This window comes from Triticum urartu, chromosome 5A, assembly GCF_056163025.1.
Source record: "Triticum urartu cultivar PI428250 chromosome 5A, HENAU_Tu73, whole genome shotgun sequence".
NCBI lineage: Eukaryota > Viridiplantae > Streptophyta > Magnoliopsida > Poales > Poaceae > Triticum > Triticum urartu.
Genome location: NC_141877.1, coordinates 672,993,696 through 673,018,260, shown reverse-complemented (window position 1 = coordinate 673,018,260; position 24,565 = coordinate 672,993,696).

Sequence of the window (24,565 nt, the reverse complement as noted above, 5' to 3'; positions counted from 1 at the left end):
GGAGCCCCCGGACATCTTCGAGCAACGAGGGGAGGCCGATGGCCACGGTGGCAACGATGGCGCGGCAACGGCGGCTCGAGAGTGAGCAAAACCGAGAGGGAGAGGACGAGCGAGGGGAATTTTGCGGGCTAGGGTTTGTCTACAGCGACATGGGGATCTTATGCTTCTCGGGGTGTCGTGGATGCTCGACACGAGCTAATCGGGTGCGTAGACGGGCGTGCGTGAGCCACGCCATGGCCTCTGCTCCCTCTTTGAAGGAAAGGCCCTAGTAGTGGGTTGGGCCGTTTACTATAGTGGGTAGAGCCCATTAGCACAGTAGCTAGTTTGCCTTTTTTTTTCTTTTCTGACAATTTAAACAACCACTGTTTGGAATAAAATAAGCCACCAAATGACTTTGCAAACTTATGGTGCTTGGCCATTTAAATACATTGCAATATTTTGCACTATCACAAAAAGTTTGGGGGCAATTTGATTCCCCTAGAATTTTGATGGAGTTTAAATGAGATAAATGGAGTAGATTGGTCTAGTTTAAAATAGGTCAAGGGAATTTTAATAATTCAAATAATGTTGGTGTATTCAGGACAATTAGTTAGTGAATTTTTGCAACCCGACGGACATATTTGTTTTACCGTTTAAAGAAATAATAATTTGACTTTAGTTTTAAAATTGAATTAGAATTTGGTTTGGATCAAAGTGAGGTTTAGAAAGTTAATCACGATGACACGTCACTATTAGTGTGTGGTTATTGTAGCTTAACTACCGGGGTGTTACAAGTAAGTAGTAGTTAAAAGGCATGAGGATTAAGGACTTACGATAGCGGCTTTGACTGGTGTAGTCATGCCCTTCTTCTTGCTGGTGTGACAGTCCTTGAAGAATTCCACAACATTTGGTTCAGGTACTTTTTGGTCCTTGCGAGCTTTCCTCTGCATTTGGAACAAGTCAATATAGATATGATAATATGGTACAACGAAAAGAGTGAAACAACAGCTAATTACAAGAGCCTCGCTGTGTGCAATATAGCTACGAGATCCTGTCGTCTGTTGGAATTTCACTTTCGTACGGTTGGCCTTGTTCTTTGAACAGTTCACCTACAAGAAGATATATTTGTGTGGCACATGCGTAAATAGGACTTCAACATGTGATCTGATCACACACACACACACATAATGTACCTGATACTTCGAATCGGACCAGTGTTTAACGAGGCCTCTCCAGTCTTCATTAGATATATTTTTCACTGGAGATGTTTGGGAAAGTTCACTGTTAGCCTTGCCTTCAAAGTGAGTTTTCCTCAAGTTATACCGATACTGTCGCAGACCAGACTTAAAAACATTGGTGCAAGCTTGTCTGGTTGCATCATCTTGGCTATCCAACTTGAACCTCATTTGCTGAAAATTATGGGAGTCTCATTATCAGCAACCTAGAAAGTATTGGACAGAGTAAGACGATATTACTAGTTTCCATACATAACCATACTTACATATAAATGGTCGAGGAAGGTGTTGAACTGGGTTTCGTCTTTGTAATTCCCGTACTGAATCCATGTTGGGAGGATACGTACATGACACCTAACAACAATCGCTGCCTCTGATACTAACTTGGCTGACTCTGTAGCATCACGTGGCATTTTTAAACCTGCCTCAAAATGGATCTCCATTCTTCCTCCTCTAGATTTAGTTAACCTATCGAGCATTATCCCTGATGTTTGTTTCCTCTTGCGCCTAGGTGCTAGTCCAACAACAAACATAGGAAGTGTTAGTGTACATTAAACTGTGAGACTACATATAAAGAAGCATGCAACTGTAACTTGACTCCAGCAACTATCTTCTTGCTGTTGAAGCTCACAAAGTTCATCTAATCTTGCCAACTCATCCTGTGTCAAGAGTGCTTCGGAAGTAGTGTCAGGTGGCAAGGGAGCTTGGGAACGTGTTGCTGGTGGTACTATGGAAGGTGTTGCAACAACTAGGGCTGTCTCTGCTTGTTTGGTGGCAGCTATTTGTTTCTGTTTGGCTTGTTCTGTAGCTCGTGTAGCACGGGATACCCTGTCGGTACAATTTTCCGTTGGATTTTGACCTTCTATTGCACCATCAGTACCAACAGAATTTGCAGGATTGTTCCGCTTCCCTTTCCCCATCGTTCTGTCTTGCTTCCTCTTTCTCTGTGCCATGTTAAGTCAAGCCGACAAGAAAAACAAATAACAATTTAGTTCTTCAGAACAAATGTACTTTGATGTAAGAACATGGTGTGATAGACAGATATTGTATGTTCTAGAAACAGGAACACGTGTCTTAGTCACAAGTATAATGTGTAAAGTAAGCAGATGAAATTCAACAAAATTAGAAGCAATACAAGCTAGACATCATACATAACATGCAACCACATATAACAGTGCCAAGTTAGAGGGATCACCTGTGATGGTGCACTAGGGGAGACATGCTCATCACCAACACAGCTACGTTGCGTGTCTATGCATGTGTTGCCTTGGAAATCATCTTTGGGGGGATGGAGGAGTAGATTCTGTAGAGGCCCTCCATTTGGAAGGAGCACCTTCATCCGCTGCCTTGCTAACTTCCTTCCATTTTATTGATTTTGAATTGTCAAGTAAAACCGACAAGAAAAAGCAATAAAATTCACTCTTCAGAACTCATTCGTGCATGATACTGACAATCACTACTTTAATGTAAGGCAAACACATGATTCCAGGATGGAATAATACGAAAAACAGGACGACATGGCATATTCACAACTGTTTGTGTAAACTAAGCAGAAACCATTTCACCAAATAAGAAGCAATGCAAGCTAGACACCACGTGAAAGATGCAACCAATATGACTCTGCCAAGTTAAAAGTGTCCCATCATAAATGGCATTTCAACAAATTAGAAGCAGCACATGCTATAAATCATATCAAAGATGCAACTAATATCACACTACATATACTGAAGGTGTCTCGTCATATTGATTTATGCGGGATACAAAAAAACGATAGTTTTATGTGAGGACATGCTTAATAGACAGATGTACTATGTACTAAATACAGGAAGGCATGTCACATTAACAGGTATAATGTATAAGCTAAGCAGAATAGCACATGCAGTTTAACCAGATTGGAAGAATTACAATCTAGACACCATATGCAACATGCAACCACATATCACGCTGCCAAGTTAGAGCAAGCACCTGCGATGCTAGTGTAGGGGAAATGCGGTAATCAACTACAGGGCTACATTCACTATCTTCATCTAGCCTTGCTGTTTCTTGAGAATCATGTCGGGAGGCTGACGCTGCATTCTTTAAATGAGGAGTAATCCACTTGCTTGACTGCCTCATCATAAGTGATTGACGAGGGATACACAAGAACATTAGTTTGATGTAAGAACATGGTTAATACACAGATGTACTAGTATGTACCAAAAACAGAAAGGCATGTCATATTCAAAGGTATAATGTGTAAGCTAAGCAGATGCAATTTAACCAAATTGGAAGCAATACAAGCTAGACATCCGGCTGGAGTGGTGAGCATGATCATCTAGGACCCGAGAGCTTGGTGGGAGGTGGGCTGCTTCACCACCATCGCGGCTTTTTAGTTGGCTTCCAGGTGATGCCTCTCTTTGCTGGGCTTGTCACTGGCTCGGCCAGTTCCCTGACTAGCTATTTGTCTTCTGGTGCTCACGGGATGGTGGTTCATGTAAAAAATATCTTTCCTTATCTTAATAAATACCGACTTCGGCATTTCGAATACAAGCTAGACAACATATGGAACATGCAACCATACATGACACCGCGAAGTTAAAGCAAGCACCTGGGATGGTGGTTCACCTGGGATGGTGGTTCATTGCGAGCGAGGTCATCAACTCCAGAGCTATGTTTACCGTCTCCATCTGCTGACACTGCACCTATTATAAGGCTGAAATGTGTCTGGCCTATCCGCGTACGACGCTGGAGTGACTTCTCTCTTTTCTTTTTTGCTTCTCTCATAGTGATACGTCTCCAATGTATCTATAATTTTTGATTGTTCCATGCTATTATATTATCTGTTTTGGATGTTTATGGGCTTTATTATGCACTTTTATATTATTTTTGGGACTAACCTATTAACCCAGAGCCCAGTGCCAGTTTCTGTTTTTTCCCTTGTTTCAGTGTTTCGTAGAAAAGGAATATGAAACGGAGTCCAAACGGAATGAAACCTTCGGGAGGGTGATTTTTGGAACGAACGTGATCCAGGAGACTTGGAGTTGAAGTCAAGGAAGCTTCGAGGTGGCCACGAGGCAGGGAGGCACGCCTGCCCCCTGGGCGCGCACCCACCCTCGTGGCTCCCCTGACCGACTTCTTTTGCCTATATATGTCCATATACCCTAAAAACTTCGGGGAACAGAATATATCGGGAGTTCCGCCGCCAGAAGCCTCCGTAGCCACCGAAAACCAATCTAGACCCGTTCCAGCACCCTGCCGGAGGGGGAATCCCTCTCCGGTGGCCATCTTCATCATCCCGGCGCTCTCCATGACGAGGAGGGAGTAGTCCACCCTCGGGGCTGAGGGTATGTACCAGTAGCTATGTGTTTGATCTCTCTCTCTCTCTCTCGTGTTCTTGAGTTGGCACGATCTTGATGTATCGCGAGCTTTGCTATTATAGTTGGATCTTATGATGTTTCTCCCCCTCTACTCTCTTGTGATGAATTGAGTTTTCCCTTTGAATTTATCTTATCGGATTGAGTCTTTAAGGATTTGAGAACACTTGATGTATGTCTTGCATGTGCTTATCTGTGGTGACAATGGGATATCACGTGATCCACTTGATGTATGTTTTGGTGATCAATTTGCGAGTTCCTTGAACTTATGCATAGGGGTTGGCACACGTTTTCGTCTTGACTCTCCGGTAGAAACTTTGGGGCACTCTTTGAAGTTCTTTGTGTTGGTTGAATAGATGAATCTGAGATTGTGTGATGCATATCGTATAATCATACCCACGAATACTTGAGGTGACATTGGAGTATCTAGGTGACATTAGGGTTTTGGTTGATTTGTATCTTAAGGTGTTATTCTAGTATGAACTCTATGATAAATTGAACAAAAAGAATAGCTTCATGTTATTTCACTACGGACTCTTGAATAGATCGATCAGAAAGGATAACTTTGAGGTGGTTTCGTACCCTACAATAATCTCTTTGTTTGTTCTTCACTATTAGTGACTTTGGAGTGACTCTTTGTTGCATGTTGAGGGATAGTTATATGATCCAATTATGTTATTATTGTTGAGAGAACTTGCACTAGTGAAAGTATGAACCCTAGGCCTTGTTTCCTAGCATTGCAATACCGTTTGTGCTCACTTTTATCATTAGTTACCTTGCTGTTTTTATATTTTCAGATTACAAAAACCTATATCTACCATCCATATTGCACTTGTATCACCATCTCTTCGCCTAACTAGTGTACCTATACAATTTACCATTGTATTGGGTGTGTTGGGGACACAAGAGACTCTTTGCTATTTGGTTGCAAGGTTGCTTGAGAGAGACCATCTTCATCCTACGCCTCCCACGGATTGATAAACCTTAGGTCATCCACTTGAGGGAAATTTGCTACTGTCCTACAAACCTCTGCACTTGGAGGCCCAACAACGTCTACAAGAAGAAGGTTGTGTAGTAGACATCAAGCTCTTTTCTAGCGCTGTTGCCGGGGAGGTTAGCGCTTGAAGGTAACGAGGAGGAGCCTTCTATTCAACCAATCTCATTAATAAGGAGCTCCAAAAAGAGGATTGAACCCACACATGATGTGAAGAAGAAAAAGAAAAGACGGAGAAGTAAAGGTAGAAAGGTATCTCTCCCAAATGATGTTGCTCCTATTTCTCATTGTGATGATGATAATTGCTATACTATTGGTGCTATCCATACTATTAATGATGAGAGTGATTATGCTTATGATATGAAAGGCCCAAGCTTGGGGATGCTATGTTTGATGAAGGTGATGTTTTTGAGAATATATTTGCTGCAATTAATGTTTGTCCCAAGCTTGGGGATGCTACATTTAATGAAGATGATATTTTTAGTCTCCCAAGTTTTGATATGCAAATTTATAAAGATGATAGCATGCCTCCTACTTATGATGATTATATTGATGAAAGTGGGTTTGGAAGAGTGTAAACTTTAGGAAGTAATGATCCCACTATTTTGGAGGATGTTGAATCTTATTATGATAATTATGAAAGTGGATTTGGAGAGTTCATGACTTTATTTAGTGATGATTCCACTATCTTGGAAGAGGTTTCAATCGATTATGATGAGAACGAAGTTGCTACTTATGATAATTATTGTGATGATACATATGCTATAGAAAGTAGTGATGATTATATTTATAAAACTTGTCATGATTATGATTACCCTTTTTCTGAAAATTACTCTTTTAATGTGGAAACAATTTATAGTATTCGAGTCTCTTATGATACTCCCACTATTCCGATTGAGAAGAATTTTGCTTATGTAGAGAGTAGTAAATTTTCTATGCTTGTAGATCATGAAAAGAATGCTTTAGGTGCTGGTTATATTGTTGAATTCATTCATGATGCTACTAAAAATCATTATGAGGGAGGAATATATGCTTGTAGGAATTGCAATAATATCAAGTTTCCTCTCTATGTGCTTAAAGTTTCAAAGTTATGCTTGTTTTGTCTTCCTATGCTAGTTGATTATTGTTCCCATAAATTGTTTGCTCACAAATCCCTATGCATAGGAAGTGAGTTATACTTAAATGTGCTAGTCATATTCTTCATGATGCTCTCTTTATGTTACAATTCTTATCTTTTATGTGAGCATCATTGAAATCATCATGCCTAGATAGGGGCGTTAAACGATAGCGCTTGTTGGGAGGCAACCCAACTTCATTTTTGCTCCTTGCTTTTTGTTCCTGTTTAGTAATAAATTAATCATCTATCCTATGTTATGATTGTGTCTTTTTATTTTTTAATTAGTGTTTGTGCCAAGTAAAGCCTTTAGGATCTTCTTGGGTGATTGTTATTTGATCTTGCTGTAAAGAATAGAAAGTAGGTGCTCACGAGAATAAATTTCATTTTTTACCAGAGAGTGATGAAATACCAATTCCAACTGCAGTAGATCATTAAACAAATTGCCTAGGACTTCCTAGTTTTTCAGGATTTTTGGAGTTACAGAAGTATTCGGAACCTACAGATTACTACAACCTGTTCTATTTTTGACAAATTCTGTCTTCTATGTGTTGTTTGCTTATTTTGATGAATCTATGAGTAGTATCGGAGGGTATGAACCATAGAGAAGTTGGAATAAGGTAGATATTACACCAATATGAATTTAGAATGAGTTCACAATAGTACCTAATTGGTGATTTATTTTCTTATACTAACGGAGCTTACGAGTTTCACTACCAAAAAAATACACTTCCGTGATGATACGTGTTTGTCACACTAGGTCGCTTTTTTGTCATGCATGTACATCCATGACAAATTTATGACAGAATCAAGATAGTCATACCTGTGCTGTCGTAGAAGTGTTCCATGGCATTACCAAAATTATCATCACGGAAGTGTCCACTTCCATGACGATAAATCGCGCGTCACAGAAGTGCTTTCGTCAAGGGTGACCGACACATGGCATCCACCGTAACGGAACGCCGTTAAGCTATCGGGTCGGGTTTTAGATCCGATAACCCGTTAACAACCCCGACCAATGGGGATTTTCCACGTGTAAAATCATCATTGGCTAGAGGAAACACGTGTCAGCTCATCGTTGGGACAGATGTCATCCACTCACTAGACAGAAGGCGCCTATGATACGTCGACACGTGGCATGGCCCAACAGTGGCCCATTCCTATGAAAAGGCCAGCCCATTTGACTTGGTCAAAAGCTGGCGGCCCGGCCCATGGAAAGCCTGTTAACGACCTGTTCGCATATAGCCCATTTACAGCCTGCTAATCCAAGGCCCGTTACGCCCTATTCGAATTAGGCCTAGTAGCGTCATCTGGGCCGTCCAATATGATTCCAGCCCGTTTTCACTTCTGGCCCATGTATAGCCCATGATGTATTTTGGCCCATATGAGGCCCTTTGTAACTCTTGGCCCATTAGCGGCCCATGCTGAAATTGGCCTGTAATGAACAGTGTATTACTTTACACCCATTAACGGCCCGTGGTGAAACTGGCCCGTAATGAACAGTGTATCACTTTATACCCATTAACGACCCGTTATTCCATTGGGCCGTTTCCAGCCCAAGTTAACTTTCGGCCTTCTGAGGGCCCATTTATTCTTGGGCTCATTTGTAGCATTCGGTTACTTACGGCCCGTTACTGTCATTTTCTGTTTGTGGGCCAAATTCAGCCCGTCGTTACAGTCAGCCCGTTTGCGGACCGTTAGTCTGTTGGGCCATTTTCATAGCATCACCAAATACAGCCTATTAATGGCCCGTTATGGTCAGCCCATAAAACGTACAATTTCCATTAAAGGCCCATCTATGGCCCATTAAAGGCCCGTACAAGACCCATAAATGAGCCGGCGGCCCATGGATCCTACGAGACGTAGAAGGCCCATGGATCCGACGGCCCGTGAAGGGCCATGGTCGGGTGAATTGGCCCCCGTTTGAATGATATAGCATATTCAAAGAATTATCCTACTCAATACTATCACCTCTAAAAAGCCTACACTATTACAACAAAGAGATCAAGGCATAGAAAGGTAGAATAATCCTACACTATACAATAAAGAAATTACAGCCGATTATACCCACTGGGCATTATGGTTCGGCACAGGTGATAATAAAGCATACACAAACAGCAAATTACATAGACTGGGCAAATACAGCTCATACATCATGGACGCGCATCAACTTAACTCCAATTGAACTATAATCCCTTCAGAAAATAGGATTGGCCGGATTCAGATAACACAAATTTCAGTCTGCAAAATCTCTAATTCCTTCATGGTTACCTCAGTGTCTTGTTTCATTTTTTGACTCCTGCATCTAATACCTACATGTCCAGTCTCAACTTGTAGATTATACGTTGACAATCATGTACACGTTGTCTTGCCACCTCTAGTTGATGCTCGAGAACATCAGCACATTCCAATTCCAATCCATAATCATTCGGTAATGGCCATGCCGCACTGCTCGCAGATCTTTGTGTTGATGTCACTTCATCCTGAAATGTTTCTGTAAGTACACATGACTAGGGCAAAAATATAGTTACAACAGTGAAACGAACAAGACACTATTTTGTACTACATGGCAAAACAGGACTAACAATAATGTTACACATCACTTTCAAAAAAAATGTTACACGTCATGAAGCATAAGCAGGTGATATTTTAAAAATTATAAAAAAGATAGTCTGTGTAGCCTGCATACAGAAATCCCTCTTAGCTCACTAGAGGAGCATGATGTTGGGGCCCAATCGAAAACACAAACAAGTTACAAATTTAGACAGCACGTTGTGTATAAGTAAGCAAGCAGTTGGCCATTCTGTGCCTCAATTAAAGTCTTAGGGAGCATAATGAATAGCAGAGGGTTTCATACAAACATACTACAGCAGGAAAAACTATGCAATCATTAGCGTAGTATAAACTAGATTGTGAGCCTCATGCAATAATAGTTGGTTAATAGACTTCAAAGCTTCAGGCACACTTCGGCAGAGTAATTAAATGGTAAGGCCTTTAATTATGTCAACTAATAGTGATACAAGCACCGAACATCAGGCATGATTATTTGGGCATCTCATTAACTGAGGACAAATAAAGCAATTGAAAAGAGAAAATTAACTATGCCTGAAACAAACAAGGAATTGAACTGTTGAGTTGCATACAGTGACTTACCTTAGCAGGTTGAAGAGGCTCAGCACAGCTCCTACTTCTCTTGCAAGGCTCCTTCCTAACATCTTGTACTTGGAAATCCTTAATCTTATCTTCATTGCACCCCCTCTGCAAGGTGACACAAACTAGTTACTCGTCTCCTTGGAAGATAAATATGCATACTTTCCAATCTGTGAACACAAAAGAATGAGATTATAACAAAACAACACCACATAATGAAACATGCCGCATCTCTTGCACTTGCACACAATGAAATGAGCATTTACTATGTCTGCTCTATGTAAAAACTAGGCATACATTCGAACTGGATCTCCAGGTACTCTTGGAGAGCCTACCGTAGTGTACAACCAAACCTTTAAATCGTGTTTAAATCATTGACAAGCTCTGTTAGAGTGTTATGTCAAGAACAACAAGTAAACAAAGCAAACAGTCCTAGTATGGCTAGCTGATGCAAACTAGCAATTGAACAGATGTGTGAGCAAATCTTACATATCAAGAAAAGAAGCAAAGAAGGAGGCTTAAAGACCATCACTTGACTGACCAGATTTAAGGGGCATTTAAACATCATGTGCAACGTATGAACTAACATAAACATTGCATATTTCCAGATTCTACAATGGAATGCACATGTATTAGGTTATGCCATGTATGATGATGCCTAAATGTACAGATAGCAGGCAGGAGTGATTCATCATTGCATGCACAATTGAATTGCAGGTTAAGGGCCAGTTCGATTCCACCTTTTCAGGGCATATTGTCAAAATAAGCCATAAAAGATGTAAAGAAGTCATTTTTGAGTTATGGGCCTGGGCTTAACTAATTTCGCTTTGGAGGGGGGTGTTTCGGGTAGAACCTCACTAAAAATTGAAGGGAAGGGGAATAGTGAAATGACTCTGTTGTCTGCCTATATTACACTCAAAATGCAACTGCTGACGCCCGTGTCACACCTGACCCTCAAGTAAAAATAAACACGCAAGCATTCATTGCCCTGCCCACTTGCATCTCCTCTCCCCTTTCCACTATACGATGAATTGCTATGAGCTGCTTCTGCTGCTGCTATATGATGCATTGCTATGAGATGCTCCTGCTGCTGCTATATGATGAATTGCTATGAGCTGCTGCTGCTGCTGCTGTATGATGAGTTGCTATGAGCTGCTGCTGCTATATGATGAATCGCTATGAGCTGCTGCTATATGATGAGTTGCTACAAGCTGCTCCTGCTGCTACTATATGATGAGTTGCTACAAGCTACTCCTGTTGCTGCTATATGATGAATTGCTATGAGATGCTCCTGCTGCTGCTATATGATGAATTGCTATGAGCTGCTCCTGCTGCTGCTATATGATGAATTACTATGAGCTGCTGCTGGTATATGATGAATTGCAGACTGCTGCTGCTGTATGATGAGTTGCTATGAGCTGCTGCTGCTACTATATGATGCTTTCAGGTGGTGCTGCTATACGATAATAACCAGCCACTTGGACCATCGAATTTCAATAAATAATTGTTCTTCATTTAAATGTGGGTCATGCATTCTTCGTTTAAATTAGGCAATGGGATCTCTATGGAAAACATTGACCAAAGTAGATTGTGCCAAGTAGATGGTATCTTTGTATTTGCATTTTGAGCAAATAGTGATGGTCTGTTTTCCTATCATATTAATTACTGCACTGGGTTCAATTTGTGATGTTTGCAAGTAAAATTAATTTCCATATGGGCAGCAAAATGAAAAAAATATAATGCAATCTAGACTTTCCACTGATCATACCAAAGATAAGATGAAAATGCAATGAAAATAACTGGTTGGCTTATTACATGGAGCTTATATTCACAGGTGCTTATTTCTTAGGATAACTCGTAATAACTGTCCCTAAGAAACTTGGCTAATAGAACTGGCATACAAATAACATGTCACGATGATTGCAATGGAGGAGTGACGTACCATGGCACACTGTATAGGCTCACCGCTGCCTCTCCTTTTTTGTGATGTTCCATGAAATCGCCACATACATCTTGTACTTTTTCATTGTGTAACCCTATCTGCAAGTTGACACGGCTAATTTCAGACATCTCTACATGATACTACATTGCATATCCCTTGCGCATATTTAAACCACCAATTAACGATTGTGTGCGTACCATAAACTAGCCATGACTCTGTATGCTGGATTAGCAGGCACTCTAAGGGAGCCTAATGTAGTTCACTGGAATTCCTACATGCCACCTATGATTTTGTGTAATGTACTGCCCCTGTTCCTAAATATATGTCTTTGTAGAAATTCCAGTATGGACCACATACAGATGTATATAGATGCATTTTCGAGTGTAGATTCACTCATTTTGCTCCGTATGTAGCCTATAGTGGAATCTCTAGAAAGACTTATATTTAGGAACGGAGATACGAGGTAGTATCATGTATGACATATACATATCTAATTTAGTAGCCAGTAGTAGAAATCATTGTCTGCACAAAGGGATTACTGGTCGAAAATCCTTGCAAAGCAAGCTGGCAGGCACAGAACAATACAAGAGAGAGAGAGACGCGCTTACAAGATCATAGCAATGCCTCAGTCCAGGATGTTGGTTGGCCAAGCTGTTAGATCCAGAAGAAACATCGTCCTTGTAGTTTTTGCCAGCTGCATAATAGGTAACAGCGACCGGTTAGTATATTTGAAGTACATCGGGCAGGTGATGCTGGGCGGGTTTAAAGGTGACAAGTACCTAGGCCGTGGCGGGTGCTTGACATCTCTTCAGACTGTGGGAATCAGGTTAGAAACGTCGAGAGTGATGACGCTGCGCTGGCTGTCGGGGTCCGGTAAGGAGATCTAGAACCGTCGAGTAGGGTGTTTGTGGAGCGGCTCTGGTAGGGTGGACTACGGTGTGGGCGAAGCGGATCTATGGCCGTGGACGAGGGCGTAGGTGAAGCTGCTCCGGTGGTTGGGTTAAGGATGGTGTCGACGATGCGGATCTGCCGCCGTGGACGGGGCGTCAGAAGCTGCTCCGGTGGTTGGGTTAAGGGTGGTGTCGATGATGCGGATCTGCGGCCGTGGATGGGGCGTCAGAAGCTGCTCTGGTAGGTTGGATGAGGGTGCGAGGAAGCAGATCTGAGGCCGTGGAATTGTGAGTTGGCAAAGCGGCCCCGGTAGGGTTGAGGAAGGTGTCGGCGAAGCGGCTTCGGTAGGGTTGAGGAAGGTGTCGGCGAAGAGGATCAGAGGCTGTCGACGGGGGCGTCGGTGGGGCGGCTACGGGGGGTGTGGACGAAGCGTCTCCAGTGGGGAGTACGAATGAGCCGCTGTAGATGCACGGCAGTTGACGAGAGTACCGACGAAGCAGATCCTGTGCCGTGGACAAGGCCGGCACTGAATGGGCTGTGGTACAGTGGTGGATGAGCAGTCTACTTGTTTCTAGGGGAGGTGGGAGGGGTAGATGCGGCCGCAAAAGCAGATCCGGCGAGGTGGACGCCGCTGGCAGTGAATGGGCTATGGTACGCCGGTGGATGAGCAGTCTAGGGTTTCGAGAGGGGAGGGGAGAAAGGGCGATGAAGTACGGACGGCGTGATGTAAGATGCTCTGGTGCTGTGGAGTTAGTCATTTTTGCGGGAGGGGGAGAGGGGGTGCCGTGTAGTGGGGGAACCGGAAGTTACCAAAGCAGCCCCGACCTATCATGTAGATGAGGGCGGTATTGTAACTGTTGGTCTCCGTGCACCAAGGACAAAAGGGGGATTTCGCATGCTAAAGACTAAGGTGGCGGAAATTTTAGAAGGAGGCGGGAGATTTTGCCGCCCGCGGGATCGTTCGTATCCAGTTTCAACTAATTTTGGACCGTGCTAGCGGGAAGGTTATGCTAGACTGTGTACACGGGGCACGCGTTAGCAGTGAATAACTGGTGTGAAGTCCACCCCAGAAAAAAGACAATAACTCGGGATGATGCGTCAATAACTTGGACGTTCACACGGGCGCGGCCAATCGTACGGGTGTAGTGGTGCGTTCGCAAAAAAGGGATCAAACGCTCAGCCTATGTATTTCTCGTGTAAATAGATAATTTAGTGCCATTGGTTATTTACTTTAAACATAATGCATTGACGTGTTAGTGTAGAGGCGCACAAAAAGAAATGGATATTGTAGTCAGCTACTTAAAAGTGTTACCTCATATGATTACATAGCCTCCATTTCATAAATTGCGTACCCATTGAATTCATATATGAATATTACATATATTACTTCAAAATAGAAACTTAAATCATCCAAGACTAATGAATTTGAATGCAAGAGTAACAATGGTGCATGTTCATGATAGCTACATTGGTTGTTTGAAGAAACATCACTGTAACTTTGGCATGCACAACTAAAAAGGCTTATTTAAATAGAAAAAAATGTGATATGTGAGTGTCCAATCTTTATAGCATTGAATCGATATTGTAACTTTGGCCACGATACGAAGTAGATATTGACTTATGTTCAAGCGATGCACGTCCACGATCGCTAGATGGTGATACGTGAATGAATTATGCAATCTCTCTCACACGCATACATATCTCATTTCCCCGTGGGCATCGGAATCACACACGCGCACTTCATGTATTTCTCTCCCTCCGTCAGGGTTAAATTCGTCTTTCTACCCCGTCCTACAAGTCTCTCACACAGAAACACACACACTCTCTATGTCTAACATGCCCACCCCTTTAATTCCGCCCACCCACAGCCACTAATGTCTCTCACACATATGCTATCTACCTATCCCTTAATATAGCTAGATATGTGTCACACAAACTTCTTCTCCCTACTAGCAAGATGCCCATGCATTGCACGGAACATCAAGATGCATTTGTATGAGAAGTTTATCTTGTGGGAGAAAAGGATGAACGAGGGAATGCCTTATTTGCAAATGCGGAGAGGGGTGTGGGTATCTTTTTGCAAAATTGCCATAGTTTCCTTCCTGTCCGTCGGATATAAACTGGATGGCCTATATTGCAGGATGGCAGGAACACCATCATCAACAACTCTATTTTTTATAAGAGTAGAGATATGTGAGTGTCACTGCCCCCCCTCCCCACACACCCACACTTCCCAACATCGAAGGAGTAGGGTGACACCTCGATCTTGATACTAATCTATCGACTGGCTTCTCTCTCAAACATACACACACACACTACCCGGCACCGAAGGAGCTAGTAGGGTGGCACATCGATCTTGATAATAATCTATCTACTCCTCTTTCAAACACACCCCCCCACACACACACTCGCTAGTTGTGCCTCTGTGCCTACCGCACACACTCTCGATACGTCTTTCTCTCCCTCCCCCCAACAATGACAGCAGAAGGGTGACAACTCGATTTGATCATAATCTGTCAATTGGTTTCTCTCTCAAACATTGTGTCTCGGTGCCTCGCTCGGTAGCCCCCTCGATATGTAGACTTCTCGCGTGCGCACAGCTGTAGTGACGATGACGCTGAACCCAGTGTGCCTTGTTTTTACCGGCCTCATGTGATAGTTTTCACCCCTTTTTCTGTTAATTAACAAGGCAACCTTTTCTTTGTTACTACTAGTGAATCTGAAATCATTCAGGGCAGACATAAAATATATCACTTCAACCCAATTATCGCAGCAACTATTTTAAAAGAAATAAGCTAGCTGCCCGTGCGTTGCACGGAACATCAAGATGCATTTGTATGAGTAGTTTATCTTGTGAGAGAAAAGGTTGAACGAGGGAAGACCTTATTTGCGAACGTGGAGAGACGTGTGGGTATATTTTTGCAAAATTGCCATAGTTTCTTTCCTATCCGTTAGATATAAATCCGATGGCCTATATTGCAGGATGGCACGCACACCATCATCACCAACTCTGTTTTCTACTCCCTCCGTCCGAAAATACTTGTCATCAAAATGGATAAAAAGAGATGTATCTAAAACTAAAATACGTCTAGATACATTTCCTTTTATCCATTTTGATGACAAGTATTTCCGGACGGAGGGAGTATTTGTCTTTTTAGAGATTTCAACAAGTGACTATGACCGGACCTTACCAACATACTCAAAAAATTAGTCCATAATTTTGATGTTACCCTCTTTTCTTGGTGGTGCAGTGCCATCTGGATACCTCATAAATAAATAAAGTACTACATGATACTAATATATGATACATGGCGCATGAGTACTAAGTATTATTAATACAGTTTTGCTAGAACTCATCTAGATGAGATATAATTTGGTCTCATTCATCTTTTATAGCCATTGGATGTGATGCTATATAAGATGCATGTGTGCTGACGTGGGTTGTATTTGTTCTTGTGCAACGAACAGACCACTTCATGTCATGTTTGATAGTCTCAAGTCATTAAAAGCATACAAGCCCCACATCTCTTCTTGGTTGATTCCTCTATTTATGTCAAAAAATAAGAAACAACGTGAGAGTTAATGCACCACGCCTATGTGTTTACTATTTGGTTTTCGTAAGATGACTTAATACTCACCTAGACGGAGGGAGTATTAGATTTGACAGCGGGCGGCGCAGTTCCCGATACGGCTTTAATGCAGACGGGGGAGGGAGTAGCGGTTCCCGATATGTTGAACGACCAATGCATCCTTCTTCAATTAATGCATGAGGGAAGTAATGGGAGGAGGTCCAGGAAAAGAGGCTGCATGATGTGAATGCAACGTAGTTTGCCCTCATTGCCCTCATATAAAGGCGCTGAAAGCACAAGTGCTCCCTGGGTGGTTTTGGTAATTAATGTCAACATATCTCTTGTTGGACTAACACTTTTACCTAGTATGTTTCAGATAAGTTCAACAATGGAGTGGCATGGACTAGAGGATGTGGAACCCCTTCAAGATGCTAAGGACAAAGGATTGGCTCAAGCTTCAAGATCAAGACTCTACATTTTCTATTTTGGTGATCCAAGATCACATTGAGTCTATAGGAAAAGCCAATACTATCAAGAGGAGATGAGGTGTTGCTTAATGGCTTGCTTGCTCAAAGTGCTTAGTGATATGCTCCAAAGCTCTCAACTACCTTCCCACATCCACATATGACCTAAACCAAAAGTCAAACTCGGCCCCACCGATTCTATCTATCCGGCGCCACCGAGTTTCAGATGTCATAGCCACTGCCACAAACCCTAGCAAATCGGTTTCAACGATAGGGATCTCGGTCTCACCGAGATGCGATTGTAATCTCTCTGTGTATGTCCATTACCAAGATCGGTCTCACCAAGTTTGAGCAACCGGTACTACCAAGATTACAATGCAAACTCTCTGGTTAGCTTATTACCAAAATCGGTCCCACCGAGTTTGTGTAATCGGTCTCACCGAGTTTGCCTGACCAACTCTCTGGTTAGCTTATTACCAAAATCGGTCCCACCGAGTTTGTGTAATCGGTCACACCGAGATTACGTTATGCCCTAACCCTAACCATATCAGTCCTACCGAGTTGCATCTCAGTCCCACCGAAAATCCTAACGGTCACTAGGTTTGCTGAATCGGTTCGACCGAGTTTAACCATTCGGTCCCACCGAGTTTGGCAAATTGTGTGTAACGGTTAGATTTTGTGTGGAGGCTATATATACCACTCCACCCACTCTTCATTCATGGAGAGAGCCATCAGAATATACCTACACTTCCAATACACATTTTCTGAGAGAGAACCACCTACACTTGTGTTGAGGTCAAGATATTCCATCCAACCATATGAATCTTGATCTCTAGCCTTCCCCAAGTTGCTTTCCACTCAAATCTTCTTTCCACCAAATCCAAATCCTGTGAGAGAAAGAGTTGAGTGTTGGGGAGACTATCATTTGAAGCACAAGAGCGAGGAGTTCATCATCAACACACCATTTGTTACTTCTTGGAGAGTGGTGTCTCCTAGATTGGCTAGGTGTCACTTGGGAGCCTCCAACAAGATTGTGGAGTTGAACCAAGGAGTTTGTAAGGGCACGGAGATCGCCTACTTCGTGAAGATCTACCGCTAGTGAGGCAAGTCCTTCGTGGGCGACGACCATGATGGAATAGACAAGGTTGCTTCTTCATGGACCCTTCGTGGGTGGAGCCCTCCGTGGACTCATGCAACCGTTACCCTCCGTGGGTTGAAGCTCCACCAACGTGGATGTACGATAGCACCACCTATCGGAACCACAACAAAAACATCCGTGTCTCCAATTGCGTTTGAATACTCCAAACCCTTCTCTTTACATTCTTGCAAGTTGCATGCTTTACTTTTCGCTGCTCATATACTCATTGCATGCTTGCTTGATATGTATTGTGTTTGTTAAACTTGTGCTTAAACTTCACTTAAACTTAAGAATATTAAAAACTGCAACTTTTGGCACTTAGTGTCTAATCACCCCCCTCTAGACACCTCTTCTCGATCCTTTCAATTGGTATCAGAGCTTTGGTCTCCATTGCCTTGGTTTAAACACCATTGGAGGAAGATGGATGTGTCTACTTTGGGGAGTCTTAGACATAGAGTGCCTATTGTTGATGGAGAGTATTTTCATGAGTGGAAAAATGAAATGCTTGAGATTTTCAATGAATATCATTTGAACAAGTACATTACTAGCCCTTGTGCACCTCATGTTGATCCTTTGCACCCTATCCTAGATGAAGATATTGACATGATTCGCTATCTTAGAAATGTTGAGCTCATCATTAGAGGCTTGCCTAGAAACTTGATTGGATGTTTGCCGACTCTCAAGTGTGCCTACACCATATGGAAATTTCTTGAGGAACTCTTTCCTAATTACTCATTGAAAGATCTAGATGAAATCCTCCATAAGTCTATTGCTTTGATTAAGATGAGTTCCAATGATCCCAAATTTGGTGACTGCTTATTTGAGCTTACTAATCTTACGAGTGCCAAAGGAGATGTTGGAATCATTAGCAATATCATTTCCAGAGCTATTAGAATTCATAAAGATAACTATAGAAATGATCATTTATCTAATGAATTGCCCTCTCTAGGAATTGATCAATCACAAGATGATGTTGAACATGAATACTCGGATGAGGATGATGATGATGATAGTGACTATGATCTTGATGATGTGATGAGACACTTTTGTCTTATGGAAAATCTTCGCGGCTACATGGCTGGAGGAAAGGAATGGGTCCTTGATAGTGGATGTACTGATCATATGACCGGAGATAAAGACATGTTTCGTGAGCTTGCTGAAAATGACGGCCCTCGAAAGTATGTCACTTTTGGTGATAATTCAAAGGGTAAGGTAGTTGGCCTTGGTAAGGTGGCCATATAGCTCCATACAAAATGTCATGCTTGTTGAATATCTTGGCTACAACTTACTTTCAATATCTAGACTTGCTGATTTCGGTTTCAATGTCCTATTTACTGAAGTAGACTGCCAAGTGTTTTGTAGAGATAATCATAAAATGGTCTTTACCGGTATACGTAGAGGAGATCTTTACATTGTTGATTTCACTAAAAAGGCTCAACCTAAAACTTGCTTAATTGCCAAATCTTCTAAAGGCTGGTTGTGGCATAGAAGACTAGGTCATGTTGGTATGTGAAATCTTGATAAGCTTATTAAAGGTGATCATATCCTTGGAATAAAAGATGTCATATTTGACAAGGATAGACTTTGTAGTGCTTGTCAAGCAGGGAAACAAGTTGGAGGAAGTCACCGCGTGAAGAACATCATGACCACAAGAAGACCACTCGAGCTACTTCACATGGATCTCTTTGGTCCAAATGCCTACAAGAGTCTCGGTGGTAACTCATTTGGTCTAGTCATAGTTGATGATTTTTCAAGATTTACGTGGGTGTTCTTTCTTGATGACAAATCGCAGGTCCAAAAGATCTTCAAAAACTTCGCTAGGAAGGCCCAAAATCAGTTTGACGTGAAGATCAAGAAGGTTCGAAGCGGCAACGGAACGGAGTTCAAGAACGCAAATGTGGACACCTTTCTTGACGAAGAAGGGATTTCACATGAATTCTCGGCTACGTACACACCTCAACAAAATGGAGTTGTTGAAAGGAAGAATCGGACTCTTATCGAGATGGCAAGAACGATGCTTGATGAGTACAAAAGGCCAAAGCACTTTTGAGCGGAAGCGGTTGAGACAGCTTGTCATGCAACAAATCGCTTGTATCTTCACAAGCTACTCGGCAAGACAGCATACGAGCTCCTCACCGGTAACAAACCCCAAGTTGGATACTTTCGAGTATTCGGCTCAAAGTGCTACATTCTTGATAAGCATCGTCATTCTAAATTTGCTCCTAAATCTCATGAAGGTTTCCTACTTGGTTATGGCTCAAACTCTCACACTTACCATGTCTACAACAATTTCACCCGAAAGGTTGAAGAGACGGTAGATGTGAAGTTTGATGAATCTAACGGCTCGCAAGTAGAGCAATTGCCAATTGATGTAGGAGACAAAGACCCTTCGGAAGCAATTCAAGACTTGTCCATTGGCAAGATTCGTCCAACGGAACTGAAGGAGAGTACCTCGTCCGTCCAAGTGGAAGCTTCTACCTCAAGACAAGGTGAACCAAGAGTTGATACGGAAGCATCCACAAGTGGGACATGCCAAGATGAAGAAAACGAGGAAGCGCACCAAGATGAACATCAACAACCTCCTTCTCCACCACGACAAGAGAACGACAACGTCAACAATGAAGAAGGCCAAGAAGAAGAACAAGATGAAGAGGATGTTCCACCCCGACCCAAGCAAAAGCTTTCACGAGCTCGAGCAAGAATTGCTAAGGATCATCTCGTCGAGCAAATCTACAATGATATCCAAACCGGGAGAATCACTCGCTCTAAAACTCGTTTAGCTAACTTTTGTGAACATTACTCATTTATCTCTAGCATTGAACCTATGAAGGTTGAAGAAGCATTGGAGGATCCGGACTGGATAAACGCTATGCATGAAGAGCTACACAACTTTGAGAGGAATCAAGTGTGGACATTGGTCGAGAAGCCCGACAACAACCACAACATCATTGGTACCAAATGGGTGTTTCGCAACAAGCAAGATGAAGATGGACAAGTGGTTCGCAACAAAGCACGTCTCGTCGCCCAAGGCTACACACAAGTTGAAGGTATGGACTGTGGTGAGACATATGCTCCCGTTGCTAGACTTGAGTCCATTCGCATCTTACTTGCTTATGCTAATCACCATGATATCACCTTGTACCAAATGGACATTAAAAGTGCTTTTCTAAATGGCAAAATCGAGGAGGAAGTTTATGTTAAGCAACCTCCCGGCTTTGTCAATCCTAAGAAACCTAATCATGTTTACAAACTTCACAAAGCCCTTTATGGTCTTAAACAAGCTCCTAGAGCATGGTATAAATGCTTGACCAAGTTCCTTATTGAAAAAGGCTTTGAAATTGGTAAAATTGATTCTACTCTTTTTACTAAAAGGGTTAATGGAGAACTATTTGTGTGCCAAATTTATGTTGATGATATCATATTTGGTTCAACTAACCCTCATTTTAGTGAGAAGTTTGGAAAGCTAATGTCGGAGAAGTTTGAGATGTCTATGATGAGTGAACTCAAATTCTTTCTCGGTTTGCAAATCAAGCAAACTAAGGAAGGTACCTTTGTCTCTCAAACGAAGTACACCAAGGACTTATTCAAGAAGTTCAATATGCAAGAATGCAAAGGTATGACTACACCCATGCCTACTAGTGGACATCTTGATTTGACCAAAGATGGTGAACCGGTTGATCAAAAGGTTTATCGCTCTATGATTGGTTCATTGTTATATCTATGTGCCTCTCGTCCCGATATTATGCTAAGTGTGTGAATGTGTGCACGATATCAAGCTGCTCCTAAAGAGTGTCATCTTAAGGTTGTGAAAAGGATAGTGAGATACCTAATCCATACACCAGACTTTGGCATTTGGTATCCCAAGAGGTCCTCTTTTGATCTTGTTGGCTACTCCAATTCGGACTATGCCGGAAACAAGGTTGATAGAAAATCCACTTCGGGTACTTGTCAATTCCTTGGTAGATCTCTTGTGTCTTAGTCTTCCAAGAAACAAAACTCGGTATCCTTATCCACCGCCGAAGCGGAATACATTGCCGCTGGTTCATGTTGCGCTCAATTACTTTGGATGACCCAAACTCTTAAAGATTATGGGATATATGTGAAACATGTTCCATTGCTATGTGACAATGAAGGTGCTATTAAGATTGCTCACAATCCCGTGCAACATTCTCGAACTAAGCATATTGAAGTTCGTCATCATTTCATTCGAGATCATGTTGCAAAAGGGGACATTAACCTTAAGCATGTTCGCACCGATAAGAAATTGACGGATATATTCACTAAACCACTTGATGAGAAAGTGTTTTGCAGGTTGAGAGGTGAATTGAACATCATTGATTCTTCAAACTTGGAGTGGGAACTCCATTTGATACATGCGGGGCATGAGCCTATGACTAATCCTCGATATTTCTCTTATGATGCTATTCGTATGTCTTGGGATATATTTGTACCTTGCATGTTATCTAACCCGTGTAGGTACTTAGATGAATCTAAATCTATGATATTGCCACACACTCACATCTTGATCAATTTCTACATCACCAAGTCTCTACACAATGGTGGTTGAAGACAAGGAAGCACGAAACCATTCAAACATATCCTTTGGCAAATTCTATGTTGAGTCTCATGATTGTCATTTTGGATACACAAGTGCTCTTCCTTGCAAAGCTAACCCATGTAGGTAGATGAACTCAAACTCCAAGTGGTGCTCCCAACTCTTGATGAACTACGTCAACCTTGAGCAACCCACACAAGTTCAACTACATGATCAAGATCAACACCACCACCCAAGGTATGTTATTCCATCCTAGAGAAGCTTTACTCCAAGTCATGAGTCAAAGCAACTAGACAAGATGTGAATACATCAAAAGGCTTAAACGAAAAATGGTAACCCCATTTTGAGCTTAAACGATGAGTATGACCTATGATCAAGTGCTCTCACTTGACTCCTAAGTCAATATACTCTAACATAGGTGACTTTGTCACCGACCATTTCTAGATGAAGTTCTCTAGTGTTTCTCCGTGCTTTTGCATATTTGTTTCCCCTTTCAAAAAAAACTTCATCTAGAACTTTTAGTTTCTTTTCTTTCCTTTTTGTTCTGCATTTTCTGCATCCAATTCATTGCAAATCTTTCAGTAAATTCCTTGCATATCCTTGTGAGATCTTACTTGTCTAGTGAACTGAGGTGACAAGTGGTTTCACTCTGATGAACTCGGTCACACCGGTTTGTTCTCTTCGGCCCAACCGAAATCTTTCGGTGCTACTGAAGCACACAACTCGGAGTCACCGATTCCATCACAGGAAAACCAACTTGCCACTTATTCCTGATTTCTGTTTGCTCCAGCTCCACTCAATGATTCTTGTACTCTACCAGCATCATATTAGACATGCTGCTTTGCTCTGTGACTCGAGGACCAACCCATTTGTATCACATGTCCAGAAGAGCCCTTCTTGGAAATTGATGTCAAAGGGGGAGAGAGAGATCACATCAAAGCTTAATCCTTCCTATAGGGGGAGAAAGAGAGAATACTTAGGGGGAGAGAGTTTCTCAACTAGGAGAAAGTAATATCATCAAAGACCCCATATGCTTGGTGTTCAAGAGGAGAGATGTCACATGTCTTTAAGAAGGGAAAGACATGTTTGGTTGCTTGCTTTAGCTCAAGCTCTATTGTTTCCTTTTTGTTGCTCTGATTTTCTGTTCTCTATCTTCTCCCAATATCCCATGCAGATTCAGGGGGAGCAAGACATCTAAGGGAAGGAAATATCTGATTTTATTGCATATCTTTACCTTTGGGGACATGTCTATATCCAATATGGTACTTAGTACTCACTCTACATGTCATCCCAGTCTTGGTTCTCTTGTGGTTTCTCTTGCTTGCTCTGGTCAGTAGGTGTATCTGTGTTATTTAACCTTGTTTGCGTAGGTTCATCCCATCCTAAGACAACTCAAGACCACAAGGTAAGTATATGCATCACAGTCATGTGAATGAGAAGTTCTTGCTGATGTACATACTGTTTGCAAGAAGGACTCATGAGCATGAAGGTACATTTTGTTGGGGAACATAGTAATTTCAAAAAATTTCCTACGCACACGCAAGATCATGGTGATGCATAGCAACGAGAGGGGGAGAGTGTGATCTACGTACCCTTGTAGATCGACAACGGAAGCGTTAACTTGGTTGATGTAGTCGTACGTCTTCACGGCCCGACCGATCAAGCACCGAAACTACGGAACCTCCGAGTTCTAGCACACGTTCAGCTCGATGACAATCCCCGGACTCCGATCCAGCAAAGTGTCGGGGAAGAGTTCCGTCAGCACGACGGCATGGTGACGATCTTGATGTACTACTGTCGCAGGGCTTCGCCTAAGCACCGCTACAATATTATCAGGACTATGGTGGAAGGGGGCACCGCACATGGCTAAGAATATGATCACGTGGATCAACTTGTCTCTAGGGGGTGCCCCTGCCTCCGTATATAAAGGTTCAAAGGAGGGGGGCCGGCCGGCCATCATAGGGCGCGCCAGGAGGAGTCCTACTCCTTCCGAGAGTAGGACTCCCCCCCTTTCCTAGTTGGAATAGGATTCGCGGAGGGGGGGAAAAGAGGAGAGAGAGGAGGAAGGGGGGCCGGCCCCCTCTCCTTGTCCTATTCGGACCAACGGGGGGGGGGGGGGGGGGAGGGGCGCGCGACCCATCTCTGGCCACCTCTCCTCTCTTCCACTAAGGCCCATTAAGG